Genomic DNA, 20,043 nt, shown 5'->3' on the forward strand with positions numbered 1-20,043 from the left:
CTTCAGTGCATCGTGATCTGAAAAGATTATTGATTGTTTTTCTATCTTACTGATTCTATTGAAGTATGCTTTGTGGCCTAGCACATGGCCTGTATATAAAAGTGTTCCGTGTGCACTGGAGAAGAATGTGCATTCTTTCTTATTGGGGTGTAAAGCCCTGTATAGGCCTATAAGCCTTCTCTCGTCTATTTCTTCCTTCAAAGCCAATGTTTCCTTGCTGAGTTTTGTTCTTGTCGATCTATCCAGAGGTGGTAAGCAGTGTTGAAGTTTCTGGCTACTATTGTTTTGCTAGCAATGTCCTCCTTAAAATCTGTTAGCAGTTGTTTTAAATATTTAGCTGCTCCCTCATTAGGTGTGTATATATTTAAGAGTGTGATTTCTTTCTAATGTACGTATTCCTTGATAAATAGAAAATGACCTTCACTGTCTGTTCTAATCTGTTTCAACCTGAATTTATGTTGCCGTATACTAGTATGGCCACCCCAGCTTTTTTGAGGAAGCTGTTTGCTTGCAGGATTGTTTTCCATCCTTTAACTTTGAATCTGTGATTTCTCCGAACAGATAAGTTGATGTAGGCAGCAGAATGTTGGGTTCTGTATCTGAATCCATTTTTCCACTCTGTGTCTCTTAATTGGTGAATTTAGACCATTGATGTTGGACAGATTATTGTTATGGGGCTTTGTCTCATCTTTGTATAAGGGTCTGTTGTGCTCGTAGGGTTTGTCTTGTCTTAGAGTAACCCCTTTAGTCATTCTTTTAGATTTGGTTTGAGTCTATGAAGTTCCTGAGTTGCTGTTTATCCACAAAATAGTGTACGGTTCTTTCGAGTTTGAGTGAGAGTTTAGTCGGATAGAGTATTATTGGTGAAGCATTCATTTCAGTGAGTTTTTCACTATATCACACCATTGCTTTTGGGCTTGGAGGGTTTCCTCTGATAGGTCTGCTGTGAATCTAAGGGGTGTTCCTTTGTATGTGATATCCTTCTTTGACCTTGCTGCTTGTAGTATTGTGTCTCTATCCGCAGCATCCATCATTCTATGATATGTCTTGGATTCTTTTTGTTAGGGTCTCTTTTAGCTGGTACCCTTCAGGCTCCTTGAATCTAAATGGCTGCATTGTCCAGCTCTGGGAACTTAACAGCATTGATTTGTTTAACTGTCACTTTTTCATTAGGATTGTTTCCCTGATCTTCTGGTACTCTAATGATTCTAATGTAGTGCCTCTTGGAATCATCTCCTAGGATCCTGATTCGCTCTAGAGCTATTTTGAAGTCTCTTGCCATTGTTTGCTGTTTCCTGTAGGCTTGGTGCAGCTGATCTTCAGCGCACTGATTCTGTATTCAGCTATGGCCATTCTACCTTTGAGGGTAAACACTGAGTTTTTTATGTCATCTACAGAGTCTTTGATTCATGACATTTCTGTGCGTAGCTTTGCAATTTCTGTTCTCATTTCTTCCCGTAGTTTCTCGATTCTTTGTTTCATGTCCTCCTTGAATTTACTGGATATCTGTCTCACTGTTTCATTGCGTTCATTGAACATCTTCATGACTTCATATCTGAATTCTTAGTCAGATAGGATCCTTAGGTGAGTAGCACCTACTGTGGCTTCTGGACTCTTGTCATGGTGACCCCTTGTGGTGGGGATTTGCATAGTTTCTTCATGTTGGTGTAGAGGTATGGAGACTGAGATGTTACATAAGATTGCCGGTATAAGTAAAGTACCTAAGGCCGTGTCAGCACACGCTCCCAAAATTTGGCCACGCCACCCGTCAAAGGCCACGCCAACTTCTACAGAGGCCACGGCCAATCCTGAAGAGGCCACTCCCCTATGGGTACCTGGCGTGGGGGTGTGTGCAACCTGAGAGAGGAAGAAGACCAGGCACAGTGTTGGGGATGAACAGGAAGAGGCTCAGGGATGGTGAGCGTCCCAGAGTCCTAGAGGACCCCTGGGTCATGTATGCGGAGAAAGCCAAGTCCTGGGATTCTGTATCCAGGCATCTATCCTTGGACACTCGGGTTGTTTCCAGATTTGGGCTACTGTGGATAATGCTGCGAGGAGTATAGGGGTGGAAATGTCTTTTCTCCATCGTGTCTTGGGCATTTTGAGGAGAAGACAAGAGGTGGAGTTGCTGGGCAGATAGAAGCTGAGGTCCTAGTTTTCTGAGGAATGTCCACATAGTTTTCCAGAAAAGCTGAAGCAGTCTGCATTCCTGGGGAAGTGGGTGAGAATCCTCCACCCCTCACCTTCCCCATCACACCCAGACCAGTAGTGGTGCTTTGTTCTCTACACTGTTATTCGTCGATTGCCTCGAGCAGGCCCCAGTAACGTCTCTTTCAATCTAGCCCTGAGATTATATTCAAGGCTCTTTAGGAGAATGAGACCCATCATTGTTACTGGTATTTGGCATATTTGGTACGCCACGGGGAGTTTGCCAGACTCTGTCCTGTGGGCAGGCTACATTCGATAGCCTGCAAGTTTGTCCAAAGTAGGAATGAGATAATAAGATGTCGTAAAAAGATGTCCTGATAAGATGTCATTCATGGCCGAGCGGTTCCCGGAGCTGGATTTTATAGTCTCTGAGTCTTGGACGCTGATGGGATTACACGGCGCCAGGGGGCCAGGTGGTGGTTGTGACCCCCGCGTACTGGAATTTGGAGGATCTGGGTGGAGGATGCTCGACTTCATTTCGAGTAGACTTGGAGATCTCGGCCCCGGAACCCGCGTGGCTTTGTCCCTCTGCCAGTACCTTCCTGTGTGCGGAGAGTGGTCTCGGCATGGTGGTGGCTGGTCCTGGAGGTCTTTGGCTGCTGGAGCCCTGGTCGGGGCGGGGAGGAAAGCTCAACCTACTCCCCTCCAAGGGACCCCGGCGAGGAACAGCCAGGCGCAGGGGCAGGAGACTGCACAGGTCTCGTCCGGGAGCTGGATTTTATAGTCTCTCAGTCTTGGCCGCTGATGGGATTACACAGCGCCAGGGGGCCAGGTGGTGGGTGTGACCCCCGCCTACTGGAATTTGGAGGATCTGGGTGGAAGATGCTCAACTCCAATCCGAGAAGGCTTGGAGATCTTGGCCCCAGAACCCGCATGGCTTTGTCCTCCAGGAAGACCTCCAGGATCAGCCACCTCCATGCCAAGACCACTCTCTGCACACAGGAAGGTACTGGCAGAGGGACAAAGCCACGCGGGTTCCGGGGCCGAGGTCTCCAAGCCTACTAGGATTGGAGTTGAGCATCCTCCACCCAGATCCTCCAAATTCCAGTAGGCGGGGGTCACACCCACCACCTGGCCCCCTGGCGCCATGTAATCCCATCAGCGTCCAAGACTCAGAGACTATAAAATATGACTATTTTATATATATATATAAAATATAAATATAAATATAAATAAATAAATAAATAAATCCCATCAGCGTCCAAGACTCAGAGACTATAAAATAAATAAATAAATAAATAAATCTCAGAGACTATAAAATAAATAAATAAATAAATAAATCCCATCAGCGTCCAAGACTCAGAGACTATAAAATATGACTATTTTATATATATATATAAAATATAAATATAAATATAATATAAATAAATAAATAAATAAATCCCATCAGCGTCCAAGACTCAGAGACTATAAAATAAATAAATAAATAAATAAATCTCAGAGACTATAAAATAAATAAATAAATAAATAAATAAATCCCATCAGCGTCCAAGACTCAGAGACTATAAAATATGACTATTTTATATATATATATAAAATATAAATATAAATATAAATATAATATAAATAAATAAATAAAATATAAATATAAATATAAAATATAAAATATAAAATAGAAAATATAAATAAATAAATAAATAAATAAAATATAAAATATAAAATATAAAATATAAAATATGACTCTGAAATATGGTTTGGTACCTTTTAATATAAGGAATCATGCAGTTGACCTGGGACCCAGAGCCATAGCACAGCGGTAGGGCGTTTGCCTTGTGCGCGGCCAGCCCGGCCGAACCTGGTTCAATTCCTCTGTCCCTCTCCGAGAGCCCGGTAAGCTACCAAGAGTATCTAGGCCACACGCCAAAGCCTGGCAAGCTACTCGTGAAGTATTCGATACGCCAAACATAGTAAGAACGAGTCTCACAATGGAGACGTTACTGGGCCCACTCGAGCAAATCAATGAACAATGGGAGGACAGTGCTGCAGTGCTACAGTACAGTAGACCTACCCCAAAATTGTACTAATTGGGAATTTGGCACATGGAAATAACAACTTCAGGAGATTTCAGTGTTCAGAACTAGCCAGTTCTTTATCATCACTACTTGGAGAACTGCAGTCCTTTGTGCTCTAATCCCCACCCTAGGACACACCTTCTTTCCTCCTCATACACATGTCTGTATGCCATTAATCAGGTATGTTAAAAAGAATTAATTTTCATAGGATATCTATAAAACCTCAAAAACAAACGTCAAAGTAATAATACTTGAATATTGGTGATCACTAATGAGGAATTTTAATGAGAATGCTGAGATTTTTATGTCCTTCAAACTTTTTACAGAAAGAAAATTATAAATATAATACGATATCTTTGTCACTCAACATTTTGTATAGCCCAAACGACGGAAATGTAGCTGGATAAGTCGGTTACCTACTGGTTGAAGCAATAGAAAAACTGACCAAAGGCTTCTCCTCCTCAGCTACCCCAGGCCTGCTGACTTGTCGTACAGCTGGCCTCGGACAAACCTCCTTGTGCCTTTCTCTAGCTGGATCCACCATCATCCAAGACATCTTCAGTCGGCTCCAAGACCCCTGAAACCTCCCGCAAGAACCCCTGAGATGAACCAGACCTCCTTGAATTCCTTAAAAGACCACCTCCACATGGTCCAAAATCACCTCCACCTTCGTGACAGACCTCTCCAAACCTCTCAGATCCCCCAAACTGCCGCAACCTCTCCACCCCACCCGTCCCAAATGTACCCAGACCTCCTGAAAGACCTCCACCCTCTTCCCATACCTTCCCAACCCTCCTCCCAAATCTCACCCCAACCTCTCAAATTTCTCCCATCCTTCTCCCAAATCTCCTCGCCCTCCTCCCAGACCTCCCCAGACCTCCAAGACCTCCTGAAACTTCTTTCATGACCTCTTAACATCCCTACTAGACCAATCCAGATTTCAGCAAAGGCCTCCACCATTCTCCTTCAAGACCTCTCTAGACCCAATCCAAGACTTCCTCACCCCCTCCAAGAACTCCCCAACCCCCCCAAAACCCCATCCACCCTCATAAAGACCTTGTACAAGTTCTACAAATCCCTTTTAACGCTCCAATACCCCCCACCCATGAACTCAACAGATCTGCATCAAGACTTATCCAAACCTCCTCCAAAACCTCGTCAACCGTCCTCCAAGGACTCACTTCTTTGCATACTCATACATATGACCTTCTCACGCATATCTTTTCTCTCCTTCACTTCCACCCTCTATACATCTATACATCCTATAAGAAAACTCACAGAGACAAGCAAGTTTTCACACAAGGGACTTTTATTTTTACCATCTGCAGGCATCCCATTACTTGGAAGTTTGGTGTGTGAGGACTGCTTTCTTTGAAAGAGTAGAAATCAGAGTGGCAACCGTATTGGAACATTTTTGTTTTCACTCTGAAGAGTTTTGCTGCTCAGTGTCATCTGAAGATGATGGCACTGAAGACAGGGTGTCTGACCACCCATCTGATTGGGAGCACTTAGCACCCCTCGGAGTGGTGGAGTTTTTCTAGTGTGCAGGGAGCAGCTGAAGTATGGAGCCTTGACCTCCCTCCTCGAACCTGAGGCAGTGATAGCAAATCAGTGGTCTATTGAAAACTGAACTTGGGGGTGGTTAGAATCTATCATCAGAGGCGTTTCCCTCGTTTCACTTCGAGGGCTTTTTCGGCTTCTTCTGGCTGGCTATATGGAGTGAAAAAAGAGTGAGGCTAAGGCACTGGAATGGGGAAGAGGGTGAGGAGACGTGGGGATCAGAGGCTCCATGGAAAGGATGGTGGACAAGGAGGGGGCGTGCCAGGCAAGGACAGAGCAGAATCTTCGGGAAGAGGAACAGCTTGGGCAACCCCGTCACAACTTGGGTCCCTGGTCTTTGGTTGCACTTGAACCAGAAGCCTTCTTCTGCCCTCCACCACGGGCATTGGAAAAGGGCCGGCTTATCTGGAGCTGGAGATTTCTCCTGGCATTTGCCTTTCAAGGGCTCTACCCGGAGCTCTGCAGCTGCCTACATGTCCCATTTCATGCTCCTGTGTTGTGATTGGTCAGCAAGGGGGCGGTTCCAGTCAATGGGAGCACTGAGGATTTTTGATATGACAAAGAACAAGTCTGACATATGCGTGGGGCAAAGCTCCAATGCACCAAAGCAGCCTCTGAGTCTCGGCCTGTACCTCCTTGCCACCACACTGTGGGAGGGGTAGCGGGAAGGGGGGCAGGGATGCTGCAAAGCCTCTGGTTCTTCACCGCAGGGTTGATATACACTCTTCGGATTTAACAGTATAGGAGCGATGAGGGAGCCATTCCCACATGTAAATGGGTCTGGATTTGGAGCATGTAAAAAAACCCTAAAACTGATGAGGTCCTGGTGCGTGGGGGAAGGGGGATGGAGTTCTTCACCATTTCTCACAGAAATGAAGTTTTTATGAGTTTTCTTCATAAAGTTCCTGTATGTATTTTAGTAAATTCCCCCCTGAGAATTATCCTTCTGTTGGCATCCTTTTGGAGAATTATCCCCTGTAATATCTGGAAAATGTGCTCATTGGCGATTACACGGAAGGGCTTGACCATATGTTAACCTTAGTTGCTGCAACTTTGCATATTAGGGGAGATGACTGTGTAAGGTTTGACTTCTGGAGGAACTGTTCCTGTCTGGGGCCACACCTGCAGGGCTGACTCCTGGCTCTGCACTCAGAGATCTCTCCTGGAGTGGCTCAGAGGCCATATGGGGTTCCGCGAATCAAACACAGGTTCGATTGTGTGTTGCATGTGTGCAAGGCAAACAGTCTATGTGCTGTACTGTTGCTTCAACTCCTTTTAATATTTTATTTTTATTTCCTTAAAGTCTCAGCTTTTAAGAAGTTATTTTGTAGTTGAGTTTTAAACATACAGTGTCCCAGCACTGATCCCACTGGAGGGGATCCTGGAGGGGAGGAACAAGAAGTTTTTAGACGCCTTAATATGTCATACCACAAGTACCCTGAACTTCCCGCCAGGGCCCACCGGCCTGCCACGGGCTGCAAACGGAAGCACGGGCCGGGGTCTCAAGGGAGTTATGGGCCTCTGGTGATCTGCTTCAAGGATCCCTGTTTCACCGCATTTTCTGGCTTCTAGAACAATGCTTGCGCTGCTGCGATTGCATGAACATACGGAGCACCAAGATGTGAGTTTGGGGGCTAAAACAGATTATAAAAATGACTACAAAATTGCTTGGGCACGAGCATGAGGTGCTTCCTAAGCCTGGTGTTTCTGTGTCAGTCAAGACTCCTCCAAATTGGAGCTTTTGGGTCTCTGGCAGTCTTTTGATTGCAACCCCACAACCCCACGACCAGTGTCACCCTCTCCTCTCCAGTGTCTACAGGGTCCCTCCCCACCCCAGCCTGCCACCTCGACAGGGACATTTCTCAGTTCAGTTATTGAGGTCTGGGTTTCTTGTTCTCAGGTTGTTAAATGAGTGGATTGGATATTTGGGTACAGGCACTCGATGTTCAGGGCTTACTGCTGGCTCTGTGCTCAGGGATACTTTCTGTTAGTATTCGGGGAACCATATGGTACTGGGGACAGAACCTGGGTCAGTCACGTGCCAGGCCAGCACTGCCCTTGCCTACTATCCCTCCAGCCTATGGAGTAACAGTTTGGCCTGATAAACTGAAAGATACAATGGCAATATAGTTGATACCCATGGCAATATCGTTGTTCCATAAATGTCTCTCAGGCCTAATGTGCGGGCGGGGTTACAGAACAATGGACCCTTTCACATCAAACAATCCAATAAACATCTTTACACCTCAATTCTTGGGCAAACAGAAAACAATGATTTCCAAATGAAATTATATGCAAAGATGTTTTTTTGTGATTTATTAATCACTGTGTCACAGTATCACTGTCATTCTATTGTTCATCGATTTCCTTGAGCAGGCACCAGTAACATCTCCTTTGTCCTAGCCCTGAGATATTAGGAAGTGCCACATTTGAAGCTCTTTCAGGGTCAGGGGAATGAGTCCTATCATTGTTACTGGGTTTTGCCATATTGAATACACTACGGGGAGTTTGGCAGACTCTGCCATGCAGGCAGGATACTCTTGGTAGCCTGCCGAGTCCTCCAAGAGTAAGAACTAGATAACAGGAGGTAATAAGTTGTGATTTATTAATCACACTGCAAAAAGGAAAACATGAGAAGTAAAATGGTTTAAATATGACACATAAATGCATTAAAATCTTAGAGAAAAGTTTAAAATGTGAGGTACACTTAGATGTGTCTTCTACAGGAAGATCTTGAATTCACGTGGTCAAAGACTGACCATGTGATAGACTACTCTGTATGCCATTATTCAAGTATGTTAAAATGAATTAATTTTCATAGGATATATATATGTATAAAACCTCAAGAACAAACATCAAAGCAATAATAGTTGAGTACTGGTGATCACTAATGAGCAATTTTTGAGAGTGCTATGATTTCTATGTCCTTTGCATTTTTGCATCAAAAATGATAACTATATTACAATACTTTTGTCATTCAAATTTTTATGTAGACCAAACAAAGGAAAAGTAGCTGGATAATTCGGTTACTTACTAGTTGAAGCAATAGATAAACTGAAAAAAGGCCTCAGCTCCTCAGGTACCCGGGGTCTGGTGACTTGTCGTACAGCTAGCCTTGGGCCAACCTCCCTGAGCCTTTCTCTGGCTGTCTCCACCCTCATCCAAGACCTCCCCAGTCAGCTCCAAAACGCACAGACTTTCCCCAGGTACCCGCTAGATGTCCCAGACCTCCTTGACTCCCTGGCAAGACCTCTTCCACCTGGTCCAAGATCAACTCCACTATGTCCCAGACCTCTCCAGACCTCCTCCAGAACCTACAAACCTCCAAGATCTCTCCACGCCACCTCTCCAAAACGTCTCCAGACCTGCTGAAAGACCTCCTCCCTCCTCCAACACCTCCACATCCCTCCTCCCAGACCCCCACTGGAGAGAGGAGGAAGTGAGCAATTGTTGGAGGAGGTGAGCAATTGTTAGTGGTATCCTCTTCTCCTCCTTTTCGATCTTGGAAACCAAGACCCCATAACCCAGCTGGGTCGGGAAGCAAGTGGGGTGTTGTTTTAGGGGTGGCATTCCTGAGCAGCGGGTTGTTGTAGCGTGGTGCATCCTGCCAGGTCAGTCCAGCATCCACATTGCAGGTTTTTGGACAGCTCTGCCTCCGAGGGATATACTGCAGCAGGGACTTCCCAGCTCAGGATTGGGGTCACACAGCCAGCAGGGGTGGCAGTGGGAGGTGTGGAACCCGTGGGCCAGATGGACGTGTACCCAGCCTAGGGTGCCCACTGGGTTTGCTTTGCACCCAGGTCCCATTACTCGCCCCGCCCGCTGCCTCTGGGAGTAGGGCCAGCCTTGAAGAGTTGGTGTCCAGTGTTCTACGCCAGAACACCCTATCAGGGCCAGGCACGGACTGATCACTCCTGGGCAGGTTCCCTCTCTCTGTTGACAGGCAGCCATCGCTGTGGCGACAGAAAGTGGCGTGGTGCTGGGTGCAGTAAGGCGGGAGCCCTGTGGCAAATCTCTGGCCCTCTCCCTAATAAGGAAAGAGCTACATTGGGCACTGACATTTTAATTCATGAGTGAGTTTGGTGGGAGGTGCGGTTTGTGTTGTGTTATCCCGTACTGATTGGCTGCAGTGGTGAGCAGGCAGTGCCCCGGGCCCACAGAGCAGAGGGTGGGAGCAGAGAAGGCAGCCCCCAGAACCTCGTTGCATCTCTTTTCTCACTTGGGGAGAGTGAGGCAGGCCTGTGGAGACGACCTGACTTCTGTGTCATTTGGATCCTTCAGCTCCAGTCCATTCCTTTGGGCCGGCTCTCCCTCCCCTTAGCTGGTTCAGGCTGGAGACATCTACCGATTCACCCCACCTGGCAGATGAATAACAGAAGGCCCCTTCACTCCCTCCACTTTAACTATTCTGGGGGCAAGTACTGAGCAACCCATGGTCTCATGGCGGTGGGCAATGCACCCGCTGCGCTCCACCATTTCTCAGTCACACCCGGAGAGGCACAGGGCTTCAGGAAGTGCTGCGCTGGACCAGCAGGGACCATGGGTGAGTCCCCCACAGCAGATTCATCTGCATTTGCCATAGGCATAGGCTTGCTGAAACCAGGCCTTAGGGATCCAGGGTTTGTACGTGTCCTGCGACCTTTGCCAGATCCCTAACCCTAGGGGACTTCTCTGTAGTCCCTGCCGACTCCTGTTCAAAACACAAAATTGCTGGATCACCCTCGAAGACATATGGACACTGCCAACACCAGCCCAGACCTCCTAGGATAGCCCCCAGATGCTAGCCGCTTCAAGACAAGCTCCACCAACGCCAAGAATTCCCCAGATGCCCAAGACTGCCCAATCCTCCCCCAAGACCCTGCACCCCTCAAGACATGCCAGAAACTCCCTCACCTCTTCAAGATACCCTGCACCCAGCAGTACATGCGCAAATGTCCAGCAGCTCCTCTAGAATCCTGTATCCCAGCAAGACTTGCCCTAACATTCTGCACCACCTCTAAGACACCGTGCACCCCTGCAGGACATCCCAAACTTCCTGCTCCTTCTAAACACCCTGCACACATGCAAGTCATGCTTGAATCTCCTGAATCTTTTAAGGATATCCTGCACCCCTGCAGGATATTCGCGGATGTCCTGCACCTCCTCTAGATACCATGCACTCCAGGAGGACATTCGCAAACCTCCTGAACCTCCTGCAAGACACCATGCACCCCTGCAGAATATCTCTAAACTTCTTGGAGATCTTTGCACCCTTGCAGGACATGCATGAACCTCCAGCACCTGCTCTTTACACACTGCTACCCACGAGAACGTTTTCAAACCTCCTGCACACCTGCAACACCCTGTACTACCCTAGCAGGACATGCCCAAACTCCTGTACAACGTCTAGACCCCCTCTTACCAAGCAAGACATATACGAACTTCCTGCACCGCCTCTAGACATGACAAAACCTGCTGCACCTCTTGAAGGACACCCTGAAGGTCAGGTCATGATAAAAGATCCTGGATATCCTTCAATCGACTCTGTACCCCTACTGGACATTACCGAACCTCCTGCGGATCCTACAACACCCTGCAAAACAGAAGGACATGCCCAAGCACCTGCACCTAAAGACACCCTGCATCCCTCCAGGACATCCTCAAACTTCCAGCACCTATGCTAGACACCCCGCAATCCAGCAGGACATGTCCAAATGCATGCACCTCCTCTCGAAAGCCAGCACCACTACAGGATGTTCACCAACCTCCTGTAACCCTTATAAAAACTATGCACTACTGCAGAACATGCATGAATATCCTGCACCTAGTTTAAGACACCAAACACACCTGCAGGACATTCTGAACCTCCTGTACCTCCTCTAGAAACACAGCGCCCCAGAGTACATACCCAAACTCCTGAACTTAATGCCTGACGCTCACACACCTTCTCCAAGACACTCTCTGCTTCTCCAGGTTATTCTTAACCTTCTTCCAGACACGGTATAACAGTGAAATACATGCCAGATGCTCAAGCACCTCCTCCAAGACACTCTGCGGTCCTCCAGGATATTCTGAACCTTCTGAATCTTAGCTAGAAATCATGCACACATTCAGGACAAGCCCAAAACTACTGCAACTCCTCTTGACGCCATGCACCCCACCAGGACATCCTCAAACATCCTGCAGCTATTCTAGAACCATGCACCTAGAAGGACATGCCGTAACCGCCTTCACCTCATTCAGAACACCCTGAACTCCTACAGAACATGCCCGAACTACCTACACCTCCTCTAGACATCCTGCAGCCCTATAGGACATCCACAAACACCTAAACCTCCTCTAAGTACCATACACCGCTGATGAGCATGTCCAAATCTCCTACACCTGCTGCATGATGCCCTGCACCCCTGCAGGACATGCCCGATTCTTCTGCACATTGTCTAAACAACCTTTAACCCAGCAGGACATACACAACCTCCTTCAACTCTTCTAGACACCCTGTACCCCTGCAGCTCATTCCTCAACTCCTGCACCACCTGCAGGACACTTTGCGAACCTGCTGTACATTTCCTAACCTCTTACAGCTCCTGCAACTCTCTACATGCCCAAAACTCTTGCACTTCCTCTAGACACGCTGCATACCTGCAGGACATGCATAACCTCCCTGCACCTCCTCTAAAGACCCTGCACCCTTTGCAGGACATCACCAAACCTTCTCCACCTCCTCGAAAAACCCTGAACCATTGCTGGACATGCCCAAATTTAATGCACCTCCGGCAAGGCACCATACACCCCTGCAGGAAATGCCCAAATCGCCTTCACCTACTCTAGACACCTCACACCCCTATAGAAAATACCAAACCTTCTGCAATTGCCTGATCTCCCTGTCACCAGCAGGACATACACAAACCTCCTGCACCTACTCAAGACACGCTGTACTGCTGCAAGACATGCCTCAACACATGCAGGACTTCCAGGAACCTCCAGCAAATCCTCTAGAACTGTGCATTCTGACAGGACATGCATGGCCCTCCTTCACCAACTTCAAGACACCCTACGCCTCTGAAGGACACGGCCGAACTTCTTACAACTACTGTAGACACACTACACCCCTGCAGTGCATACCAGAATATCCAGAACTTCCTCCAAGACATCCCTCACTCCTTCAAGACCTCTTGCACTTCCACTAGACATCCTGCACCTCTGCAGAACATCAGCAAATCTTCTGTATCTCCTGAAGATACCCTGCACCCCTACAGGACATAACCAAACCTTCTGCACTTCCCCCAAGTAACCCTGCAACCTGACAGGATATGCCCGAACATCCTGTAACTGTTCTAGAAAGTGAACCCTTGTAGGACATGCCCAAACCTCCTCTGCCTCCTTCAAGACACTTTACACCCCTGCAGGACATGCCTGAACCTTTCGCACCTCCTTCAAGATACTCTGCTCCCTCCAGGACCTTCTCAACCTCCTGCACCTCCTGCATGATAACATGCACCCATGCAGGACATGCCTAAATCTATTGCACCTCCTATAGACTCGATGCACAACAGCAGGACATGTGCAAGCATCCTGCAACTCCTTTAGGACCGTACACCCCAGCAAGATATGTCCTAACTTCCTGCACCTTCTCTAGATATCCGTAACACCTGTAGGATATGTGCAACCCCCCTCCACCTCCTTGAAAGTCCCTGCACCCCTTATGGTCATTCCCAAACCTCCTACACCTACTCTAAACATCCTACATCCCCTCAGGAGAATACCAAACCTTCATTTCTCTGAACACCGTGTCACCCAGCGGGACAAACACAAACCTCCAGCACCTGCTTTAGACACCTTGTACCTCTGCTAGACATGCCTCAACCTCCTGTTCCTCATGCAAGACACTGAGTACAGTGCTGGGCATTCCCTAACCTCCTGCAGCTCCTGGAAAATTCAGCAAACCAGCAGGACATGCTCAAACTCCTGCACCTCCTATACACACCCTGCAACGCTGTAGCACATGTCTGAATCTCCTGCACATCCTGCAAGATACCGTGCACCCCAGGAGGACATAAACGCACTCGTGAACCTACTATAGACACCCTGCACACATGCAGGACTTGCCTGAACCTCCAGCAGCTCCTCTAGAACTGTGCATACCAGCAGGACATGCCTGAACCTCCCGCACCTCCTTCAAGACACTCTGCCCCTCTTAAGGACATTCTGGACCTCCTGAAACTCTTATAAGAGACTCTGCGCCACTGCAGGACATGCATGAACCTCCTGTACCTCTTCCAGACGCCATGCACCTCAGCAGGACATCTGAAAAACTTCAGCTCCTGCACCACAGAGGGACATGTTCGAAACTCCTGCACCTCCTATAGAAACCCTGCACCCCTACAGGGCATACCAAAATCACCAAAACCTCCTTCAGGACACCCTACACTCCTGAAGGACATGCATGACCCTCTTACACCTACTCTAGACAACCTACACTCCTGCAAAGCATTCCAGAATCTACAAAAATTCCACCAAGAAACCTAACATCCCTTCAGGACATACCTGAACCTCCTGCACCTTCTCAAGACATCCTGAAACACTGCAGAACTTGCCCAAATATCCTGTACCACCCTCAAGACACCCTATACCCCTGAAGAACTTGGCTGAACCTTCGGCATCTCCTCTCAAAGCCAGGCACAGCAGCAGGATATCTGAAAACCTCTTGCAGCTCCTCTAGAACCATGCATCCCCAGAAGGATATGCCCTGCCTTCCTGCACCTCCTCTAGACACTGTGCACCCCTGCAGGACATTTCAAAACCTCCTCTACCTCCTCAAAAGACCCTGAACCCCTGCTGGACATGCCTGAAACAACTACACCTCCGGAAGACAACCTACACCCAAGCAAGACATGCCCTAACCTTCTACACCTACTCTGGACACCCTACACCCCTGCAGAGAATACCAAATCTCCTTCACATCGTCTAAACACCCTGTCCTCCAGAAGGATATACACAAGCCTCCTGCACCTCCTCGAGGCACCATGTACCCCTGAATGTCATGCCTCATACCACCAGGATATGCTCAAACTCCTGAAAGTCCTCTAGATACCCTGCACAGCTGCAACATGTCCGAACCTCCTGCACATCCTACCAGACACAGTGCATCGCAGGAGGACATAACCACACTCCTGAACCTACTATAGACACGCTGCACACAGGCAGGACTTGCCCAAAACTTCTGAATCTCCAAAAATCTCCAAAACACACCTGCATCCTCAAATGTCCTGCACCTATTGTACACACCCTGCAACAGATCAGGACATGGCAAACACCTGAACCTCCACTAGGTATCCTGCACCTCTGCAGGACATGCCCGAACCACCTGCAACTATTCTAGAAACTCGAAACCCCTGTAGAATCTGCCCAAACATCCTGCACCTCCTCTAAGACACCCTCCACCCCTCTAGGACATTCTGAATGTCCTGCACCTTCTGCAAGACACGCTGTACCCCTGCAGTACATGCCCAAACCTCCTGTACTTTGTCTAGATGCCATGCACCCCAGCAGGACATCTGCAAGCCTCCTTCACCGTCTCTAGACCTGTACACCCCCAAAAGACAAGTCCTTACTTCCTGCACCTCCTCTAGATATCCTGAACCTCTGCAGGACATGCCCAAACCTCCTGCACTACCTCCAAGCTCCCTGCATACCAGCAGGACATGCATAAACCTCCTGAATCTCCTTCCAGACCCTATACACAACGGCAGGACATGCACAAACCTCCTTCACCTACTCCAGACACCCCAGAACCCTGGAAAACATACCAGAATATCCAGGACCTCTATGAAGTCACCGTACACCCCTTCAGGAAACATCCGAACCTTCTTCACTGTCTCTCGGCACCGTGCACCCTGGGAGGACAACAGCAAACCTTCTGCAGCTCCTCTAGACACCCTTCCCCCTGCAGGACATACCCAAACATCCTGCATATCCTCCAAGAAACCGTGCACCATTAGCAGTACACGCCCGAAATTCCTGTACCTCTTCTGGACACTGCACCCCTGTTGAACATGACCAAACCTCCTGCAAATGTACAAGACAGGATACACCCCAGGACATAAACACACTCCTGAACATACTATAGATACCCTGCACACATGCAGGACTTGCCTGAAACTTCTGCATTTCTAAGACACTTTGGACCCCTGCCGGACATCATCAAACCTTCTGCACCTGTTCTAGAAACTCTGCACTTCTGTAGAAAATGCCCCAAACTCGTGCACCTCCTTCAAACCCTGCGCTCACCTGCAGTACATGCCAAACCTCATGCACCTCCTCCAAGACACTCTGAACCCCTCCAGGTCATAAGTGAACCTCCTGCATCTTCTTCAAGTCACCATTTTCCTCTGTAGGACATTTCTCAACCTCCTGTAGCTCCTCTAGAGACCTTCACACCCGCAGAACATCCGGAAAGATCCTGCACCTCGTCCAACATACACTGCACCCCTGCTGGACATCCTCAAACCTCCTTGAGCCTCCTCTACTCACCCCCAAGAAACACCTCCCACAATTTCCTCCAGAGCTAACCACCCTAGCACAGGACAGCCTCAAACTTCCTCCACCACCCGCGGCACCTCCCCTCCAACACCTCCCAAAGCCTCTTGCAGACATCCTGCCCCGCAGCCAGAGTCCTCCCAGACCCACACCCCCTCCAGAACCCTCCAGACCTGCTCCATCCCCCTTATCACCCTCCCAGACCTCCAGACCTCTTCCACTCCCCTCCAGGACCCGTGTTGGGGTATCCAGCTGCTTCCAGGAAAAGCACAAGGGGCCCAAGTTTTCTTCCCAGGACTTCCTACCTCTGGGGGAGTTAGAAAGTAACAACACAGATTTGCAATTTTCATAAATTTATTTAGTCCCCCCAAAATATTCCATTCATGTTTAGGCCCGGAAGTACATTAACAACAAAGTACATAGATAAGGAAAGTTGTAATATATGTACTGCTTGTGGGTGACTAACTTCCGGGACCTGGGTTCTCCTTACACTGAGGGGGGTCTCTGGTTTGTCTCCGTACCAGGGTTCTCATGGGGACCCATTGCTATCCATGCCAATAAGACGGAACGAAGTCTGTTGTACAATTCCAGGTCTGTGCTCGCTTCCCCGAGCAGATCTGGCCCAGCGGTAGTCAGGGCTGCCAAAATATTGCTAGGCGCGGCCTCAACCATGCCCCCCTCCTCCATGGGATTAACACTGCACAAAGCAGATGAGCAACTACCATTAGGCGCGGCCTCAGCCGTGGGATTAGCATTTTCCACGGCAGAAGGGACCAGAATATTGCCAGGCACGTGAGGCCCACCTTCCTCAGTGAAAATAAAGTTTTCCATGGCACTAGGCACACCCTCACCTGGGCCATCTACTTCCATGAAATTAAAATTGTTCCAAGCAATTGAAAAACTATTACCAACTAAGTCGTCATCAAGAGGCCAACCGTTCTCAGTAAAAGGAACATTCTGCACAGCAGATGGGAAAGCCCAGCTGCTTGAAACACCCTCATCCTGAGGCACCTCCTCCTCCTCGTCCTCCTCGTCCTGTTCCTCGTCCTCCTCCTCCTCTACCTCCTTCTCCTCTTCCTCCTCCTCCTCTTCCTCCTCCTCCTCAGTAACCTCATTACTCTCCAAACCAGGGATCGCCTCAGCATGGCTGAGGACACCCTCAATCTCCCTGGTCAAGGCAACATTTTCCTCAGCTGATGGGAACAGAACAGTGCCCGGGGGCACCTGCCCGTGAGGCCCGGCCTCCTCGCTGGAGGCACACAGCAGATCGCTAGTCCCGGCCTGGGTGTCACAAGTACCGTCCTCACTGGATCGGGCTTTGTTCTCGGCCAAAAGGCCAGGGGAAACCCTCAAGTCACTGAGGCAGTCCCAGTCAGGTTCGGCGACAGGGTGAAGGCGCGGGGAGCAGCGCGTGGGCTCCATCCTCCTCCTCCTCCTGGTCTGGGCAGCCTGGGGCCTCTCGCGGCCCTTGCGACGGATGTTGTTCATCAACTGCGGGTGATCTCGCTGGAAGTTGTGGTTCCGGTATGCCTGCGGGGACATGCGGCTTTGGCTCGCACACACAACACGGTGCAAGGCCCAGCTTGACCCCTTCACACATTCCTTCCATGTCCCGATTCACAGCCCCTATTCTCCTGGCTCTTGGGGATCATAATATGTTTACAATATCTGCAGCATTGACTAGCAATTAAATTTAAATATCAAATAGGATTATCACCTGACTACAATATAATTGATAATATCAATTTTTGATACCAGTTTCTTAAGACATCTATTATAGACAATTTATATTAAAACAAGTAATATAAACACAGTTATTATGAACATGAATGGCAAATGCATCGTTTATGCAGTGACTAATATTCATGCACCATATAAATTTACATATATAAACAGAATACATAATATATGATGAATATTCTACATTATTTAAGTAACTTTTGTATTAATACGAATATCAATGACTACATTTAAGATGGGCTGGAGCGATAGCACAGCAGGTAGGACGTTTGCCTTGCACGCAGCCAACATGGCCCACCCGAGTTCAATTACTCTGCCCCTCTCGGAGAGCCCGGAAAGCTACCGAGAGTATCTCGCCCGCATGGCAAAGTCTGGCAAGCTACCCGTGACTTATTGGATATGCCAAACAGTAACAACAGTCTCACTATGGAGACGTTACTGGGCCTGCTCGAGCAAGTCGATAAACAACGGGAGGACAGTGACAGTGACATTTAAGATATTATAAATATTATAAAGTACCCCAGATACTACTTCCACTACCCAGCCGTCGCCACACTCCAGGACGCTTTCCGGACCCGCGCGGCAGCTCCGGCCGAGACCCACGCACAACTGAAGACCCACAGAACAAGGTAAGCGGAACTCTCTGAGACCTTGGACTCCAGGCTCGGCGGACCCAGGGACAGAGCTTCTCTGCTTGCTTCCACCACCACAGGTGACACCCTACCCTGCCCTGTCTGCTTCCATCAACCACCCAGGGATCGAATTGTGCACAGGAGACCCACCCTACCCAGATAAATACCCCACTGGCAGACTTCCACTCTCGACACTACTTCCACTACCCAGCCGTCGCCACACTCCAGGACGCTTTCCGGACTCGCGCGGCCGCTTGCGGCCGCGCGACACATCATAAGACACTAAATACCCGTCTTCTGGAATTGTCGTACCATATTTGATAGGGTTCAAATATGGTAACACCTACAAGGGTGATTAGAGGTCACCCCAAAAGCCTCTATCCCTCTCGGAAAGACTGGCAAGCTACCGAGAGTATTCCGCCCGCACGGAAGAGCCTGGCAAGCTATCCGCTGTGTATTCGATATGCCAAAACCAGTAACTACAACTGGTCTCATTCACCTGACCCTGAAGGCTTCACCGACATGGCAGCACTGAGAAGGATGAGAAAGGAGAGGCCGACAAAATCTCAAGGCCGACCTAGGCTGCCACAACGAAGGAAGACAAAAATGATCGTCTGTACTTTCAATGCACGTAGGCTAGCATCAGATGCATCCATCGAGGACCTGATGGTACAAGCGCGAATGATCAAGTACGACATCATTGGTCTGACCGAGACAAGAAGACACGAATCTCACCATGCCGTTTTCGACACTGGAGAAGAATTGTTCCTCGGAACATGCGATAAAAGAGGTGTTGGAGGCGTCGGTGTCCTTGTCAACACAAACTTGGCCAAGAGCATTGATTCATTCGAATGCCTAACAACCCGAATCGGACGTTTACATTTGAATAGATGTGGCTCACTGCCTGCAGTTTCTATCTTCGTTGTCTACGCACCAACATCTCATTATGATGAAAGAGAAATCGAGAAGTTCTACATGGAGCTAGAGAAGTTCTATAAAGAAGACCACACCTTCTACAAGATCATTGTGGGTGATTTTAATGCCAAGATAGGACCGAGAAGATCAGCTGAAGAACTTCACATCGGAACCCATGGCCTAGAATGGAACGAACAGGGTGAGAGACTGTCTGAGTTCATCATGTCGACCAAGACCATTCATGGTAACTCACAGTTCCAGAAGGCAGAATCTAAACGATGGACATGGGAGTCTCCCGGTGGACGATTCCACAACGAAATAGACCACATCATATTCAATCGACGGTTTTGCCTGACTGATGTCGCTGTTGTCCCAAAATTTCGAACGGGATCGGACCACCGTCTCCTTCGTGCAAAATTCTACTTCACAGAGCGGGGAGAAAGGGCTGCAAAGTTCAA

Source organism: Sorex fumeus, unplaced genomic scaffold (assembly GCF_029834395.1).
Source record: "Sorex fumeus unplaced genomic scaffold, SorFum_2.1 ptg000232l, whole genome shotgun sequence".
NCBI lineage: Eukaryota > Metazoa > Chordata > Mammalia > Eulipotyphla > Soricidae > Sorex > Sorex fumeus.